At 59.2% G+C, this 17,360-nt stretch overlaps 1 protein-coding gene across 3 annotated transcripts in view; it reads left to right on the plus strand.

Moving 5' to 3' along the window:
• The first annotated feature begins 2,102 nt into the window (after positions 1–2,102).
• ATP2B3 (ATPase plasma membrane Ca2+ transporting 3) overlaps positions 2,103–17,360 on the plus strand; it is a 67,829-nt gene continuing 52,571 nt past the window's right edge. The window contains exons 1-2 of one of the 3 annotated variants that reach the window (XM_074360071.1): positions 2,103–2,810; positions 2,901–5,772. The gene's annotated coding sequence lies outside the window, so the exon portion shown is untranslated. The remainder of the gene's footprint in view (positions 2,811–2,900; positions 5,773–17,360) is intronic. The other 2 variants (XM_074360072.1, XM_074360073.1) reach the window with 2 other exon arrangements.

A 17,360-nucleotide genomic window follows, 5' to 3' on the forward strand; every position in this document is an offset into this window, starting at 1 on the left:
GCTGGAAGGGAGGGCTTCATACCCAAAGCAGCTGGTCAGCCTCACTCTGCTACCACGTGTGTCACAAGCTCAGATAAGAATAATGACAATACAGAAGTTGAGGCCGATTGGGCTTTGGAAACAAACCTATGGCAATGTCCCTGCCAGCCAATGGCCCCTCATGTCCTCTTCCACATCCTCAGGCAGCTCGGGACCCAGCTGTAGTCCCAGGGAGCCCCAGGGTGGCAAAGCTGCAGAGGGCTAGGGTCCTCCCCTGTGAGTTCTGGGCGGCTGGATGGGCAGAGGGGGTGCAATCAGAAAGCCTCGGGTAACCATGGGGAAGTGGCAGGAAAGATGTGGGGAAGGGCCAGGTTCCAGCCGATGTTGAGCTGAGTAGGAGCCCCTGGACTTGGGTGCAGGATGGACGTGAGAGGAAGGGAGCGGCTGGGTGGGGGTGGTGTGGTGCCCCCAGGGTCTGAGGGATGCTGCTGTGGGCCAGGAGCACCCTAAAATCTGTGGGCTCACGGGGATAGCTCAGAGGAGGAGTCTGATCCAGAGGGAGAGCTGGGACAGCCGCACGCGTGCGCGTGCACACACACACTTGCACGCGCATACACAGGGTGAGGACAGCCACGGGAGTGGCTCCCTGGGGGAGGGCTGTCCCATTAAAGGAGAGGCCATGGGGCTGGGGTAGGGGACATTTCCAAGGACTTATTGCAGGTCAGGTGCCTGCTGGATGTGGCAGGGCCCAGCTGGAGCCTAAGCTGAATCCACTGCTTGGGTTTAGACGCGTCAGGGCTTGTCAGAGGGGCAGCCAGCCAGGTGTCCGCAGGCCGTGGCTGAGGATGGGGGCAGGGCACCTAAAGGGACAAGCCCTCCTTGAAGGGCCTGAGGGGTGGAGGGGCAGCTCTGAGATCTTCAGAGGGAGGGAAGTGGTTCATCCATCACTGGGCCCACCCTTGTGAGCTCTGGACTCCAGGCTCCAGTCTCGGGAGGGCAGGGGCTGCAGGAAGGGGCAAAAGCCAGCTCCACTCTGGACACGTGGAGCAGGGGACCATCATGTGGGGTGGCGCAGAGCCGCTGTGGCCCTGGAGAGCCCAGGGCCACTCCAGCACTGGAGGGCAGCCCGTGGGCTGCCAGGGCAGGGGAGAGGGTGCCGGGGGGGGGTGAGCCCACCCTGGAGGCTGAAGCCTTGCTGGCAGAGGGAGTTGTGCTCAAAGGGCCACCTCCCCAGAGGCAGCCCTGAGCTGTTCCTGAGCATGGAGAGGCCACCCTGGCTTTGCAGAACCTCTGGAGTGGGGGCTATTGAGGCTGAGCACATGGGAGGCCAGAGGGGAAGGGCAGGGTTCTTCAGGGCCAGGTCAGGGCTGCTAGGAATTTCCCAGGGTTGCCCTAACAAAGGACCACAAGCAGGTGGCTTCAAATGGAGATTGATCCTTTCACTGTTTCTGGAGTTCACAAATCCTCTGCACTCCCTCCAAAACCTCTAGGGGAGGCTCCCTCTTGGACTCCCCCAGTTTCTGGTGGTTCCAGGCATTCCTTGGCTTGTGGCTGCGTACCTCCAGCCCCGGCCTCCATCTTCACCAGACCTCCTGCTCTGTCTGCGTGTGTCAGATTTCCTCCTGCCTCCTTCTTGTAAGGACACTTATCACTACATTTAGGGTCTGCACAGATAACCCAGGCTCGTCTCCCCATCTCAAGACCCTGAACTTAATCACATCTGTGAAGTCCCTATTTCCACATAAGGTCCCAGTCTAGTTCCGGGGGTTAGGATGGGCACATCTCTCAGCGTGCATTTCAGCCAACCCCAGGCAGCAGGGGAACCCTGGTCTGGGAGGTCCAGGCACACTGGTGGCCCCTGAAGCCGGGGGTGGTGGCTGTGATCTCAGCCAAGGAGAGAGTGGGCATGAGAGGAAGAGGGGGACCCGGGCCCAGCCAGAGCACCCCCACTTCAGGGCTGGGCTGAGGATTGCTGTTCCCAGAGGAGCTGTGACAGCCACACTAAAAGTGTCAGGAGCGAAACCGGACCAGGGAGGGGTGGCAGCTGCAGGTCCCACAGAGAGGAGGGGCCTGGGGACAGGTGGTGGCCAAGGACCAGGGAAGGAAAGCATTTAGGGAGTGGGAAGGAGAGTGAGGGCAGAAGACAGCTGGAGGCAGATGACAAGAGAAGGGGGTCAGTGGGAGAATGGACAGCAGGTCCTGTCCGCAGAACGTGGGTGTGAAGGTTGGAGGGGCACAGGCCGGAGGGCGGGCCACTTGTTCTTGCTTTATGTCAGGCTGAGAGGTCTCTGAGGTGGTCCTGGGAGGAGATCGTTGACAGGGAGCCACCAACAGTGCAAGAGTGAAGGGCAGTGACAAAGGCCTGAGGCCGCCGAGGAGGCACCAGGGGCAAGCGCACAGTGGGGGCCGGGTATAGGACCAGAGGAAAGGGATGGGGGCAGATACAGGGAACAGGGAGGCCATGGGCCTCCCTGGAGCTACTCCCTAAGCATTTCCAGTGCAGAGGACAGGGCTTGGCACAACGAAGAACTTTGTAGGGGAAGTCTTCCCACCCACATCTGTACAGATGAAGAAGCCAAGAAGGTCACTGGTGACACTGGCAGAGTTTGCCTGGCACCCAGGCTCCCTCACTCCTGGGCTTGAGCCCGCCCTCCCTCTTGGCCTCAGGACCCCAAGCCAGGGACCAACTGACTCAGAGTACAAAAAGGAGGCCATGCCCTGCCCTGGCCCATGAGCTGCACGGGGACTGACAAGTTCTAAAAACTGGAGGACCTTCATGACACCTTGAAGGACTGTGGCTTTGTCTGCTTTTGCAGAAGCAGCACCCCCAGGTCAGGGGAGGAGGTGAGAGGTGGCGGGGGGGGGTGGTTCCTATCTCTGACTTTCTCCCCCTACCTTCTTCTTCCCCGTGGTGTTTGAAGACAGCCTGAGCAAGAGGGAGGCTGTGCCGGGCGCAGGGAGAGGGGCCCAGGTCACCGCCCAGCCAAGGCAGCCAGCCCTGAGCTCTGCAACGGGGCGAGCTCCCCGTGCTGCTGCCAGGGCCCCGTGCGGACAGCCGCCATCGGTAAAACGAATACCCCTCCCTGGGAGCGATCAGCATGTCCCCTGGTCCCTGAGGGAAGACGGTGACACGGTCTAAAGTGAGTCTTCTGTTCTTCAGCCTCTCTCCCAAAAAGCCTGCACAGGTGGGCACCCCCCTCCCCTCCCCAGGCCTCCCCTCCCCTCTCGGCCCCCATTTCTTCCGACCTCTGTCCTCCCAGAGCTGCTAACATGTCTGCTAAGAGGCTGGCCAGTAACTGAGGTGTTCACTCTCAGCCAGAGCATACTCCAGCCTCAGAGAGGCTCCGGAGGGGAGCCAGGGGAGGCCAGATCAGCAGCCTGCCCTGACCTCCTCTGGCTGTGGGGCCAGGGGCCTCCGGCCCAGGGACTGAAGGACAGAAAGACGTGCCACCAGGCCAGACGCCCGGGATCCTGCCCTCATCGTGGGAGGCCAAGAAGGGAGCAGCCTGAGCCTGGGGAGAAGGGCCCTCAGGAGGTGCTCCCACCGCTCTGGGCTCCTCTTTCTTGTGTGGGTGCCCAGGGGTGGGCGGGGCAAAGGCAAGAAGAACAGCACCACGACACAAGGCCCCATGGGCAGCACGGAGCTGGGGGTCCACGGTCAGGAAACTGTGGGCTCCCTTCGGCTGTGATCCTCCCTGTCCCGGGCTGCGGGTCAGGTGGGAAGGGGGCACGTGCGCAAGTGAGCATGTGCGAATGAAGTGGGTGTGTGTGTGTGAGGACAACCATGTGAGCCCATGTGAGTGTGATGTGTATGCATCCCTGAGCGGGCGAGAGTGGGTGGACGTGTGAAGAAACGTGAATACCTGTGTGTGTAAGTGTGAATGCAGGTGAATAACTGAGAGTGCGCACATGTGTGTGCGCTAGTACGCGACTAGGTGTGAATAATTGGGTGCAAGTGTGTGAAGGCGCATGAACAAGTGAGCACGAAGGGCGAGCCTGCATGAGTCATCGGGTGTGCATGTGACTGCGTGTGAGTGTGACCGAGCGCACGGAAGTGTGCATGAGTGAGCACATGAGCGCGTGTGAGCTTTGGTGTGAAGGAGAATGAGAAAGGCTGTGTGTTGTGAGTGTGTGTGTGAACAGGCATGAGGGTGTGTCATCATGTGTGAGTGTGTGTGCGCACGTGTGCGGGCTCGTGTGTGACCTCTGCCTGAACTGACGGGTCCCAGATCTCAGAAGCTGTCCATGGAACAGCTGCTTCCGGCAGAAGGGACAGACCATGGGGAGGTGTGATGGTCCCCCAACCCACGGAAGACCCCCTGGAGTGCCTCTGTGTCCTTCAGATCTCTGTCGCATGGCGCCTCCTCACAGAAGCCTTCCCTGAGCTCCCAGCCCCGTCTTTCATCTCTCCTTACTGATGGCCTCTTGGGGCCCTTATCCCAACTGCAATGTTCACTCTCTGCCTGCCAGCCCCTTGTTTTGGGGTCCCAGCTCAGCACCCAGCCCAAGTCTGGCACACAGGACACCCTGGGCCCCTGTTTGCCCAAGACAAGAAAGACTTTTGCTCTTTCCAGGCTGTGTCCCGGCCTCTCCTACCTGCTGGCCCCGGGCTGGTGATGCTCACTGCCAGTCCGTCATTTCCCTCCTGCACACTCAGCCCCCTTCCTGTGCCACCCCCGCCCCCTTGCACATCTGCTCGCTACTCATAAATAGTGGCAAAGGCCTGATCTGGGTTCGGAAGCACTCACTGTCCCAGGAGCTGGGAAGTTTGGGGCTTTAAAGACAAGGGGCCTGTGCCGGCCAGCTCCCGCCTGGCCACTGAGTGTCCACGGGCACACACCTGGGTCTCTGTCCACAGATGTGCCTGTGTGCATTTGTGCACATGCGGGTCTTCTCTGCGTTGGGGTTTTGTCTGCGTGTCTGTCTCCACTTGTGTCAGGAACCTGTGTTCCTGTGTGCCTGCCTCTCCGTGTCCTGTATAAGGGTGTTGGTGTGATAACCTTTTGGGGTCACTGACTTCGAGAATCTGTCCCAAACTCCAGCTTTTTGTTTAGATGTCTTACACCCAACAGTTAGCCGGCAGTTTCCTATGCCTTGGAGGCCACGGACGTTGGGGTCGGGGGTTGGGAGGGGAGGTGGTTAGCGGGGTGGAGGGGTCATGGGCCCCACGCTACAGATCTGCAGCCCGGTTCCACATCTTATTTGATTGTCAGGGAGACGGACCCAACAGGCAGTGGCCTTGAGAGGGCGCGGCAGCCTGCGGGCTCACTGCCCTTTCTCTGAGCTCCCTCGTGCCAGGGCCCCCTAGTTTCCAGCCACACCCACCCCCTCCCCTCGGGCCAGCACCCTCATGGGACGCCCCCCTAGGCCAGGAAGGGCGCGCACCTGCGCACGTCCTGGGGGACAGAAGGGCGCGCCCCGGGCGCGCAGCTCGGGAACCGCTTGGCTCGGGAGCCCCGCGGCCCCCGCGCCGCGCGCCGCCCCCCGCGCCCGCTCCCTCCTCCCTCCCCTTTCCCCCCGCCTCCCGCTCCCTCCCTCCCTCCGCGCTCAGAGCTGCGGCTGGAGCCGAGCGCGCCGCGTCGCCCGCCGCCGCCGGTGCGGAGCGTGGGGAGCACTCGGCCGCAGCCCTCGTCCGCCGCGGAGGGTCGCGCCCGCGCTGCCGGCCAGGCCGCCCCGTGCCCGGGCCTTTACGGTCCTCCGAGCGGATCGTTGCCCGCCGGGCGCCCGCCCGCAGCGACCAGCGACAGCGCCCGCCGGAACCGAGGCCGCGGTGGCGGCCGTGCCCATGACCGGGTAAGTGGAGAACCGAGCGCGCGGGCGCCGCCGGGGTGGGTGCCGGGGCGGGCGGGGCGGGCGGCCCGGCAGGTGGCGCGGCCGGCAGGTGGGGGGACACAGATCCCCGCTCGCGGCACCTGCTTCCCGCGTCTGGCCTGCGTGTCCTTGCGGCGCCTCAGCCGCGCGTCACCCCCTGGGTCCCCCGGCCGGCGGGCAGCGCCCTGCAGCCGGCACCCTGCGCCCCGCATCCCGGGCGCACGCGCATCTGCGTCTGGGGAAAAAGGCCTCTGGGGGCTGCGGGCGGGGTCCCGGGCGGGCACAGCCGGGGGCGCCGGGCCTGGGCCGGAGCGGGCCGCGCACGCACCTTCTCGGAGCCTTGGGCACCCCCTCCCCCCGCACTCTCACATTGTGTCATCCTTCCCGGACACACAGCCTGAGAAACCCTCACACGTTCCCACAATGTCCCCCGCACGCCCACATAGCCGCCCAGCCGACCCTGCCGCTGGCCTGGTTAGTGCTGACGGCAGGCAGCCCCGCCACACTTGGGTAACTCCTTCTCCATCCCTCTATGCACAGCGGTCCTCCGCCTCCTCACCTGTGTGACCTTGGCCAGACGGCTTCTCCTGCCTCCTGCCGGGTCCTCAGTTTTCCCACGGGTTTAGGATTCTGGAATTTGGAGCGCTGGTGTGGCGTCTCCCAGAGGAGGGAGCCCTGGGTCTCCCCCTTGGACAATCCAATTCGCTCTCTAGGACCTGGTCTCCTTCCTTCTGCTGGCCCCTTTAGGGCATAGCGGCCTGGCCAGCTTGGGAGGGAGGCACACCAAGGGGCAGGGCAGGACTGGAGGGAGCCTTGGAGAACCCAGGGTGAGGGTCTGGTGAGGGGCTGGGAGAGAGTGTGGAAAGTCTCCCTGAGAGGATGGGGCAGTGCCAACATCCCTCAACTAGGCACTCGGTACTCCCCGGGCTGGGGTAGGGGAGCGGGACCACTCGGTATTTCAAAGGTGAGGCCACTGGGCCTCTGACCTGAAGTGGGTCTCTGTCAGCCACATAGTCAAGTCCAATGTGACCCCAACCGTCCCATTCTCCCTTGGCTCCCCGCAAGGACTTGGGTGCCAGCCTAGCAGGCAGTCCCCCTCATTTGCCCATAGCTGTGGGCCCTCCTGACCCACTGCAGTCACCCTTCAGATCTGTGAGCATCTGAAGGCAAGGACCAGTTACTAATCTGCACTGGCTGCTGGGGTGCCCTGCACAGGCCTGGCTCAGAGTGGGCACAGGATTCTGTGTGGCACATTCACGACCTTGACCACATAGAATCTGCAGAATCACCTGGTGAGGGAAGCAAGGCCTGGATTTTTGTCCCCATTTTTTACATGGGATAGTTGAGGCCCCAAGAGGGGAAGGGACTTGCCCCCGTGTTGACTGGTTAGGCGGGTGGCTGGGGACACTCTCATGGGCCTGGTGAAGGGAGCACCTCCCAGCTGTCCTGTCATGGTTCTAAGCAGGTTCCTAGACCTTCCAGCTGCGTCTCACTATCAGCGCCACTGCTTTCATCACCCTTTCTCAGCCAAGGAAACCAAGGCCACATGGCTCATGAGAGGGGAGCTGGGTTGCAGACCTGGGAGTTGGGAACTCCTGCCGGCTCTGGCCTGCAGAGGAGGCTGCCCAGGCCCCTGAGGGCCTCAGCTGAGGCTGGACAGGGGGGTCCGAGGATGGAGCCAGCCCCTGGAGAGTGAGCCATTTGGAAGCTTGTGGTCCAAGGGTATTGACTGTCCCTGCTGCTGGCCTCAAGGAGAGGGAGGGCCAAGGACACAGCCGGTCTTGATCAGACCAACCTGGTCCATGCCCAGTGCTGCCAGGTGGTTTGAGAGAAAGGGCAGGCGTCTCTGGCACAGAAGGGGGGAACACAGGCAGATGGAACTGAGGCGGCGTGGGAGAGGGCTCTGTGCAGAGCCAGAAGGAAAACCAGTCCTTTGGGGAAGGAAGCCCAGGAGGCTAAGAGCGTGCTGGGGAGACGGCTACCAGGCCATGCCAGGCCGGGGAGCAGGGATGCTGCAGCAGGCCCCTGAGGGGCAGAGAAGGTGGTGGGAAGTGTCTTGGTCATGTGGGGAGCACCCAGGTTGGGGGCTAGCTCTGGGCTTGATGGTCTTTGTGACCTTGGCTGAGTCTCTTCCCAGCTCCAGGCCTGGGGAGCGCGGGGGTGGGCCTCGGTGGACTCCACTGACATTTCAGGATTCCGAGCTGGAACTTCAGAGGTTGAATCATTTGCGGGCGCGGGGAGAGGCCAGGGTGTGAGTCAGTGAGCAGTCTTTATCCCAGAACATCTTCTTCCAGCCCAAGGAGGCAGCCGAAGGGTGCTGGGGTCAGCTGCAGCCCCTCTCCCCCTCCCCCAGCATGGCTTTTAGAGAGGAACCCTTGCCTTCTTGGTGGACAAGATGAGAGTGTCCTGGGCCCCTGGAGCCTTTGGGAGCTTAGCTTCATCGGAGACTCTCGAAGCCAGCAAAGCCGGGTCCAGCTTCCTCCCCCCACCTTGCAGAGCAAGTTGCCAGCACACATGTGGGCTTTGCCCCTCGCGCTCCCTTCTGGTTTTCAACCGAGGGCGTGGATATTTAGCTGGTGGCTGCCATCTCTGTCGGAGGTTACCAGCACATCAAATAATGGCAGTAGTGACAGTAATAATAATGGCGTTCATCCTATGCCAGACACTGCTCTCAGCGCTTCGCAGACATTCCCTCACTTCAGTGAGACAACCACCACAGGAAGCCATGGCTATCACTGTCCCCATTTTGCAGATGAGGTAACTGAGGCCCGGAGAGATTAGGCAACTCGCCCAAGGTCCCACAGCCAGTAGGTGGTAAAACTAGCATGGAAGGCAGGCCGTCAGGCTCCTGAGTCCGGTTTGTGTATGTAGCCACTGGTTCCGTCCTCTCTAGAAGTCTGTGCTGAACTCAGCAGAATGCAGCATTGTGTGAGTGAGCCGATTGTCAAGGGCACTTCTATTCTTTGGAAGACCCTGAGCCCACCTCTACCCACTGAGAGAAATGGTTAAACTGTAGATTGGTATCAATCCGAAGTTGGGGGACTACCCGTCCTCCAGTAAGTCTTCCCCGTGACCCCACCAGGGCACCTCTGTGAAGGGATTATCTCAGTGTGTCTAAATGGCTGCTGAGAGATGGAGACCTGGGCTGCGGCACCAAAGGCAGATGCTGAAATCTAACAAAGGGCGTGCTGCCCGAGAGCCTCACCAGTGCCATCTTGGAGATGGGCACAGGGGCTGGGCTCAGGCTGTGACTTTGCTGGGCACGGTAGGCAGACACCTGGCAGGCACAGATGTCTCCTCCCCACCCCACCCCCGTCATTTCCCAGAAGGCCACTTCTTTAGATGGGGCCCCAGTTCCTCACTCTTTCTCCGTTCCCTGCCCTGGCTAAGCTGGCAGAAGCCAGGCCAAGCAGGGCCCGGCTGGAAAGCCCTCCCCTGCCTGTGCACCTTCTGTTGGGTGGGAGGTGCTGGAAGTGGGCCTGGGAGTGCCGCCTGGAGAGCAGGATCTAAGCCCACACATCACCGGAACAGAGGGAAAGATGCTGTCAGGCAGAGGAGCAAAGACTGGGTGTCCAGACTGCCCAAGGCTGGGAAGGGGACGAGATCAAGGTCACAGGACTGAGCAGGTGACAGAACCCAAACCAGAGCCACAGGGTGCCGGGAGGAAGGCCCAGAGTGGTGTGGGAAAGGGCTGGAGGTTTCTCGGGATTCCCACCTCCGAGGACTGGCAGGGGATTTGGGGCACCAGAGGATTCCGGAAGCTCGGGTCCACATCAGCACTGTGCAAAGGGGGTGCCTTGGCCACCGTCCTGGGGGAGCACCTGATTTAAAGGGACCCTGAGCCTGCCTCTTTGTTCTGTAGGTGAGTCCTCAGTAAAAGGGAACCCTTTTCTTCCAAGGAGAACTGCTGTCTGCAGCCATGGGCTCAAGGTGCTTTCTGGGGTGGTTTTTTTTTTAATTTTTTTTATTTTTTTTGTTTTCTATGGGGGAGGTAATTAGATTTACTCATTTATTTTTAGAGGAGGTACTGGGGATTGAACCCAGGACCTCACTCTACCACTGAGCTATACCCTCCCCTCGAGGTGCTTTCTAGAGTGGCGAGATTTATTGTAGTAGCCACTAGCCACAAGTGGAGATTTAATTAAAATTAAGTCAAGTTTAAAATTCCGTTCCTCAGTTGCTCACCACGTTTCAAGTGCTCCGTAGCCACACAGAGAGCATCTCCGTCACTCCCGGAGGTGCTATCATCCAGCGCCACTTCAGAGCCAATGCAGACAACCCTCACATGGACCCCAAGGCCACTCCCATGCCTCTTCCCCCATGGTTCCTTGAAAGGGACTGGGTCAAGCGGGTGTGGACGCCTCGGGGCAGCCTGTCCGCCACCTGAAGAGTCTGGGGGGCTCTGCCACACTTGCTAAGGCCAGCCCAGGAGCCCACAGACTTGGGCAAGGGAGGGGAGAGAGTGCCTCGTTCCAGGAGCAGCTCACCGCGTGGTGGGGACGCTGATTCCAGCTGCCCTGGCGCGTAGCAGAGGCGAGCCTGGCTCTAGCCCGCACCTCGTGCTCGGGCTCCCTCACCTGGGGCAGGCGGGGGCTCCTGGGCAGCCCTGCAGACGGGGGAGGCTCTCGAGGGTTGTTGCCTTTTTTTAAATAATGTTTATTTCTTTCATTTAAAGATAGCTCTTAACATGCATGCTCTTTGCAGAAAATTCGTGAACCGCTGAGAAGTAGCAGACATAGGAACCCCCTCCATCCTATCACCAAAATGCCAGCCAGTGTTTCCCATTTCATTGGACGCGTCTCCGCTCCTCTTTCTCTGCATAGGCTATTTATTTTCACATTACTGTAATTATACCATGGGCACAATTGTGTAATCTATTTTTTACTTCACACAAGCATTTTCTTTATTAATGTAATCCCTTTCTAAATGAATTTTTTTCAAAATGGGTATAGTTTAATTTTTTTAAGATTATGAAAGCAGTAAGTGCTTTATTGCAAAACATAAAGAACTTGAACCGAGCAATGAAGAAACTACACATGATCGTTCGCTCATTCAACAGCTGTTTATCAAGCACCCAGGATGTATCGGGGAGGTCCTCTGGGCTGTAATTACAATTTTTAATGGCTGAATAATATTCTCTCAAGAGATTGTAATTCGCTTAATTATGTGGCTATTTGTGGAGATGCAGGCCGTCGGGTTTGTTTTGCACTCCTATGTGAGGCTCTGCTGAGCATCTGGGTGGGTGACGCTCGTTCCGTCCCAAGGAGAGAGTACCCAGACGGAAGCTCATTTTGCCAAATTCTTCTCCAAAGGGCTTTTCTGGGCGTCCGAGGGGCCGGCCCACTGCAGCCCTGCCAGCCTTGGGTATTGTAATCAAACAACCTGGCATAAGTGTCTAGACCCAAAATGTCTACTTCGCTTTCTATTCCTTGAATTGTGCCTGAGAGTGAGCGCTTTTCCCCCTGTGGATCGATGGCATCTCTTTTTGTTAAGTGATCTGTCTGTCCCTCTCCTTTATTTATTGAGCTCCAGGTGTTTCTCTTGTGGGTCTGAATAAACTTTATACGTAAAAGATTAGTTCAGCATCTTTGTTGCAAATCATTTTAAATCCTCTTTGTCTTTTGCCTTTTGCTGTTTTCATGCTAAAGTTAAACACTTTTCTATTTCACTGTTTTTTTGTGATTTCTTCCATTGCTTGTCAGCTTACAAACTCCCTTACAGAAATCTGAGAACTGTCCCTCTCTGGGTTGGCCATATGTCTGTGTGTGTGAGTGACTGGATGTGTAGTTGCATTTTTAAGATTTTTAACTCTTTAATGCAGGGGTGGGCAGACTTTTTCTGCAAAGGGTCAGATAGTGAATATTTTCCACTTTGCAAAGGATGCAGACACGCCGGAAATGTAGGGATGTGAGTGTGCTGATAAAACTTTATTCACAAAAACACTTGGCTGCCAGATTTGTCCCTGTGGCTGGAGTTTGCCGAATCCTGTTTAATCCAAAGGAAATTCGTAGGTGAAGACCTAAGGTACAGTGTTTTCATGAGTGGTAACCCATCATTCCCATTTCTTTTATGAAATCCTTTGTCTCCTGGCTGATTGCGTGGTCCTGGTGTGCAGCAGGGCCTGTGTCTGGGCTGTCTGTCTCACTCTGCGGGCCCGTGCATGGGCTCCCACACTGGCAGCATGCTTTTATTTCTTACACCTTGCGTCATTTGATACCTGACCTGCAGGTCTCACCTTAGGAATCTTAAAGCAAAATCAAACTCCTTGCCTCTTTGTCCCCTGAACTTTAGACCCATTTGCCAAGTCCCCCAAATCAAGCACTCGGCCACACGGTCCTGGGCCTCTTTAGAGTTCAAAGCAGCAGGTGAGTCCTCGCCAGCTCAGATGGCGTCTCGCTCTCCACAGACGCTGTGTGTTTTCCTCACAGAGAGAGACACAGGGGAGGCAGGTGTGGGCAGGAGAGCGTGGTCCGAAGCAGAGGCCCACAGCAAAGGATGCCCAGACGGCCAGGATTCCCGGACCCTCCTGATTGAGAAACAGGAAACCAAAGCTGGCAGCCAAGGAGGAGACAGGGAGATGCGGGGGTCACTGCCGGCCAGCTCCAGCCCGGCCACTGTGGACCTCAGAAGACAGGGCTTTGGCCCTGGTGCTGTTCTCTGGGAGTCTGGTCTCCGGCTGGCCTTGAACGAAGGTGGACTCAGCTAAGGTGACTTTTTCCTGACTGGCCCGGGAACGTCATCGGTCCCCGGACTGGGTGACACCGGGCACCCCTACACGCTTGCGTTCTGCCGCAGACCCTGAACTGGGCTCGAGTCTGTGGAGCAGTAGGCGGGCTCTCTGAGGAACCGCTGTCCACAAGGCCACAGGCGTGGCTCGTGGTGGTGCACAGGGCACCGCCTCGCAGGGAGGGCCCTTCTCCACAGAAGGACCAACCCGGCCGAAAGCACCCGGTGCCCTCGGCGCCTAGCACGGGGAAGGGCCTCCACCTGCCACGCCAGGCCCGGGGGACCTTTCCCGACACCCTGCCCACCCACAGGGCTCAGCTTCGCTCCTCCCGGAAGAACTGGGGCAAACTGTCCCGTCTTGGTTTGGAGCCATGGGCCTGGGAGTGACGCTCATGGCCCCTGGCCAGGTGGGCCGGGGCTCCTCGGGCTGCTGAGGTTCCCAAGCACTGCCCTTCCTGTGGGCAGGGCGGCCCTGCAGGCAGAGGGAGGCTCCCACATGATGGTGCCCGGGACCTGGAGCAGCCCGGGAGGGAGGGCCTCGGGCACAGACACGACCCGTCCTGGGTGCCCCTCAGCCCACCCGGTCCCAAGCTCCCTCCCAGGGCCCCTGGCCGGATGGCCCACTGGGCCATGGCCAGTGGTCAGGCCTCTTCTCTAGGACACCTCCGTACTGGGGAGCAGAGCAGGGTGAGAGTCACCCTAGCCCCTGCCATCCATCCGTGGGGCCAGAGGCCAAGGGGGCCGGCATGAGGGCTGCTGGCATGGGGCCTGGCAGCCCCCAGAGAGGCCCATGTGGCTGTGGCTGTGGGGGCAGGGGCCACAGGGTCAGGGCTCCCGGCCTCCCTCTTTGGACCAGGAGGCAGCACTTTCATTGCAGCTGGTGCCAGGCCACGCCCCCCCCCATCTCATCCCCCACCATCCACCACTGCCTTCCTGGCTCTCAGCCTTAGTGGACATCTGGCTGTGAGCAGGCTGGGGGAAGGGGCACCACGGACGAGAGGGTCCGGGACCTGGGGGAGGGGCAGCCTGGACCCTGATGGGCTGCGGTGTGGGGCTCGCTGAGGGGGGACTCTCACTGTATCTTGTTGTCACTGAGGCCCTGCTGCTTCCACACGACCCCCACGCCTCCCCACACACCCTGGGCCTGCAGGAGCTTTGTGGTGTCCTCTCAGGGCTTTGCCAGAAATGCTTTAGGATTTGTGTGCTGGTGTCCTCCTCCATCAGAAATAGCTTTTCAGGACCCAGCAGGGCGCGGTCTGTGTGACTCAGATGGCGGCCAGGCCCCTGCCGTCTGGTACCGTGGTGACCTTCAGGTCCTGCCATCGCTGCCAGTTGGGGTTGGTAAGGATGCTGGAGTGGAGCCTGGAGGCCTTGCAGATGCCCCTCCCTAAGCTGCAGCTTCCGAGGCTTCCTCTCGAGTGGCACTAATGGCCACTGTCTCCTCCGCTGTCCGTGCATTTGGCAGCAGACATCCCTCCACGGTCAGCCTGGAGAGGTGGCACATACGCTCTGGTGTGCTAGTTCTTCGTGTCTGGGTCACAGAAGGCCAGCTACTGTGGACTCCCATCTTCAGTCTGAGCACGTCTTCTCTGCTCCAGCCAGCACTCATGCCACTCTCACCTCCCAGTGGGATGCCCAAGACCAAGGTCTTTTCCACGTACTCAGAGTGGCCTGTGCCCAGGGTCCCTGTACGGTGGCGGAACTCATTAGCTCTTTCTCCACGTTGATTTGGCCCTGTGGGGGAGTCAGCCAGGTCTCTGGACCTGACTCTAACCTCCAGCCAAGCTGAATCCTACGGGAGACACAGGAGACCAGCTTTGCCAGCACTCAGAGACCCTGAGGTGGAGCCAAAGTTAGCTCACACAGCTCTGGTCTCCCACTGGGAGCCTGGCCTTCTGGACTTTTTTTACTGGCCACAGAGAAGTGGGCGTCTCTCCCTGACAGTTCCCTAGCCCCTGACCTTCACCTGAAGAGTCTCTCCAAGCCTGTCTCCCCAAGGGCTTCAGCCAGTTTCCGGAAACCTGGTCCTCTCCTCATCAGGACCCACAATCGGGGCCCCATGGAGCCTGTCCTCAGGAGGACACATATGTCCCAGCAGTCTCCTTATCTAGTCACCCTGGGCCTGCAGCTGTCTGTAATTTCCTTAATTACCTATTTAAGACTTGGCTGCTTCCGGTGGCTTCGAGCTGGCTCTGGGGATTGGAAGCTGGCAGGGGTGCAGTGTGGTACCATGGACAGAGCCAGGGAGACACGCCTCCCCTTTTTGGAGTGGGGGAGGGCTGGGATTGAGGGCCCCTCATTCTGTCCACATGTTGTCCCGCTATAAAAGCCTGGAGGATGGGGCCCTGTGATCCCCTGGACCCCAGAGGAGTCTTCTCGGCCCCTTTGGGGGCTGGAGGCATGCTCCAGAGGCCAAGCCATGGCATCTCTAGGTCCCTCCACCCCGCCACTTCTGAGACCACAGGCCAGCCATGCTCTGCTCGCTGGGCAGACCCGGGACCTCACTGCCTGCCAGCTGCTCACAGGGTAAAGCAGGAGGGGCGTGGGCCGTGTGCGCCAGCCGAGTGCGGGCGAGGGGCAGCTGGCTCGGCTCCCTGCTGCGGCGCAGCTCTCTCCTGCACAGCTCCAGCTCCAGCTGTAATTGGATAATTAGTGTCATGATGCTTCCTGCCCATCGGCTTCTCCCCCTCCTGCTCTCCCGCACTCTCAAGCCTTCGCTGGCAGGAAGCAAATGACTGACCCCCCCAGGCTAGAGTCGTGACCCCCAGAACTACACTTCAAGGCCCCAGGAAGAAAAAGGTTCCAACTTTCCTCAGGGACAGAGGGGCACCAGGTGCTGTTGAAGGGCTTCCCTCCAGGAGCACCTTAGGGAACTGGCTGCTGCCCCGGGCCCCAGCCCCCGCTCTGCTTGGTGCCTAGCACTCTCCAGGAGAGATTCAGGGCCTGGACCTGCTTGAGGAAGTCCCCGGAAACAGGGGAGCATCTGAGAGGCCCATGTGGTCAGCCCCCAGCCAAGCAGAATGTTCTGGCCTCACTGGTGGAGCCTGGTCCCGAATCCTGAATTCTGGGGTGCAGGCAGAGGGAGGGCAGGCATGGTAGATGGATTGACTTAACAAGAAGCGTTCCAGTCATTCATCTTCCTGCGGAAAGTCTGAGGGGCACGAAGAAGCCCTCCAGGGAAATGGGCCCCCAGGGCCCTTCCTCCGTATGTGTGCGTGGTGGCGCCCTGTCCTCTGGAGTTTACGCCCACGCAGCCAGGAGGAATGAGGAGCCATTTCCTAGATTCAAAAGTGGAAAGCAAGCGAGGCTGAGTGATCTGTGCCGGTGAGCGCTGCCAGGCCTGACTACGGCACTTGCACTCCCAAGCCCTGAAGTTTAAGGGACAGACTTCCTTTCTAGTCTCTTCGTTGAATTCTTTTAATTGGTTTTAATCCTGTGTTCATTACTTTTCCAGGGTTTTTTGGGCCGTCACTTGGCAGAGGAGCAATGTAGAATTCTCTTGAGCCAGACCACCTGAGTTCTCACTGGCCTCTGCTCCTCGCTGGCTCTGTGATCTTGAGTGAGCTCTTTAAACACTCTGTGCCTCAGCGGCTTGAGGCTCAAGTGGGGATAATCACTCCTCCCACCTTAGAGGCTTGGAGCGCACGGGGTAGGGGGGTGGAATTCCACCACAGCGTGGAGAAGGGCACTGGGCGTTGCATGTGACCAGATTTTTATTTGGCTCTCCCCCCAGTACACCCATTGTTCTGTCTTCTGCTTTGGCTGGGATTTCTAGGACAATATCAAATGACGCAGGTGAGAGGGGGCCCAGCTCTGAACCATCCCACGTTCCATGGAGCCCCTGGACGTGGCAGGGGTTGGTAGGTCATGGAAACTTCAGGGATGCCTCCTGGCTCTCCCAGAACCAGGGCTGGCTCCGGGTATGGAGGGAAGGCAGGCATCGTACCTGACGACAGGCTGGGTTCCTTCCTGCACACCTGAATTACCTGAGAGACGGGCTTGACTTCTTTAACAGACCCAGCTTAATGGAGACACACACGAGAGAGATGATTTCTTCTGTTCATAAAAGTCTAGGTAAGCAACTAGGGCTACTGGGCTGTCCGGGGTCAGGGCTTCTTCGACGGTGTTGCCACATCCTCAACATGTGGATTTCGTGTGCAACATGGAGCAACATAGCTGCTCCTGCTCCTGTCTTCACATCAGCATTTCAGCCGGCAGGAAGGAGGAGAGGGACCGGGGGTGGGGGGGAGCCCGTTCCTTCCCTTTAAGAACACAACCCTGAAGCACCGTCCCATGTGCTGAGAACCCCCCTAGTGTTGTCCAAGAGTAAGGCGGTTCCCTGTCCCTTTTGCTCACATCCCATTGGCCAGGACCTAGTCACATGGCCACAGGTAGCTGCCCCTGAGTTGGGGGAATATAGTCATTAGCTGGGTGACAAGACACCTAGCTAAAAATTAAAATACACTTGGGAAGACAGGAATAGAAATCAGGGAATGTCTGGCAAGTCTCTGCCACAAGCTCCGGGGGTTCGAGCACCTTCTAAAGCCATACTGTCTGCACAGAACCTGCAGTCGGGAGACCAGGCCCTTCTGACCTCCCTTTCCAGTTCCTTTTGAGGTGGGGTTGGTGCCTCTGAGGAAATGCATACTAGCAGCACCCAGAAGGGGCAGGCGGGGGAGCCCTGAGGGCCACCCTTCTTTCAAGTCGGAGGGCGAGAGCGCTGGGGGTGGCTTGTCAGCAAGCCCGGCCTCTCAGCTCATCCGCTCCTGTGCCACCTAATAGGGCACCCACCCCACTAAGGCGGGGTGCGGGTGGTGCTGAAGGTCACTGAGACCAAAGGCTGG

This window comes from Camelus bactrianus, chromosome X, assembly GCF_048773025.1.
Source record: "Camelus bactrianus isolate YW-2024 breed Bactrian camel chromosome X, ASM4877302v1, whole genome shotgun sequence".
NCBI lineage: Eukaryota > Metazoa > Chordata > Mammalia > Artiodactyla > Camelidae > Camelus > Camelus bactrianus.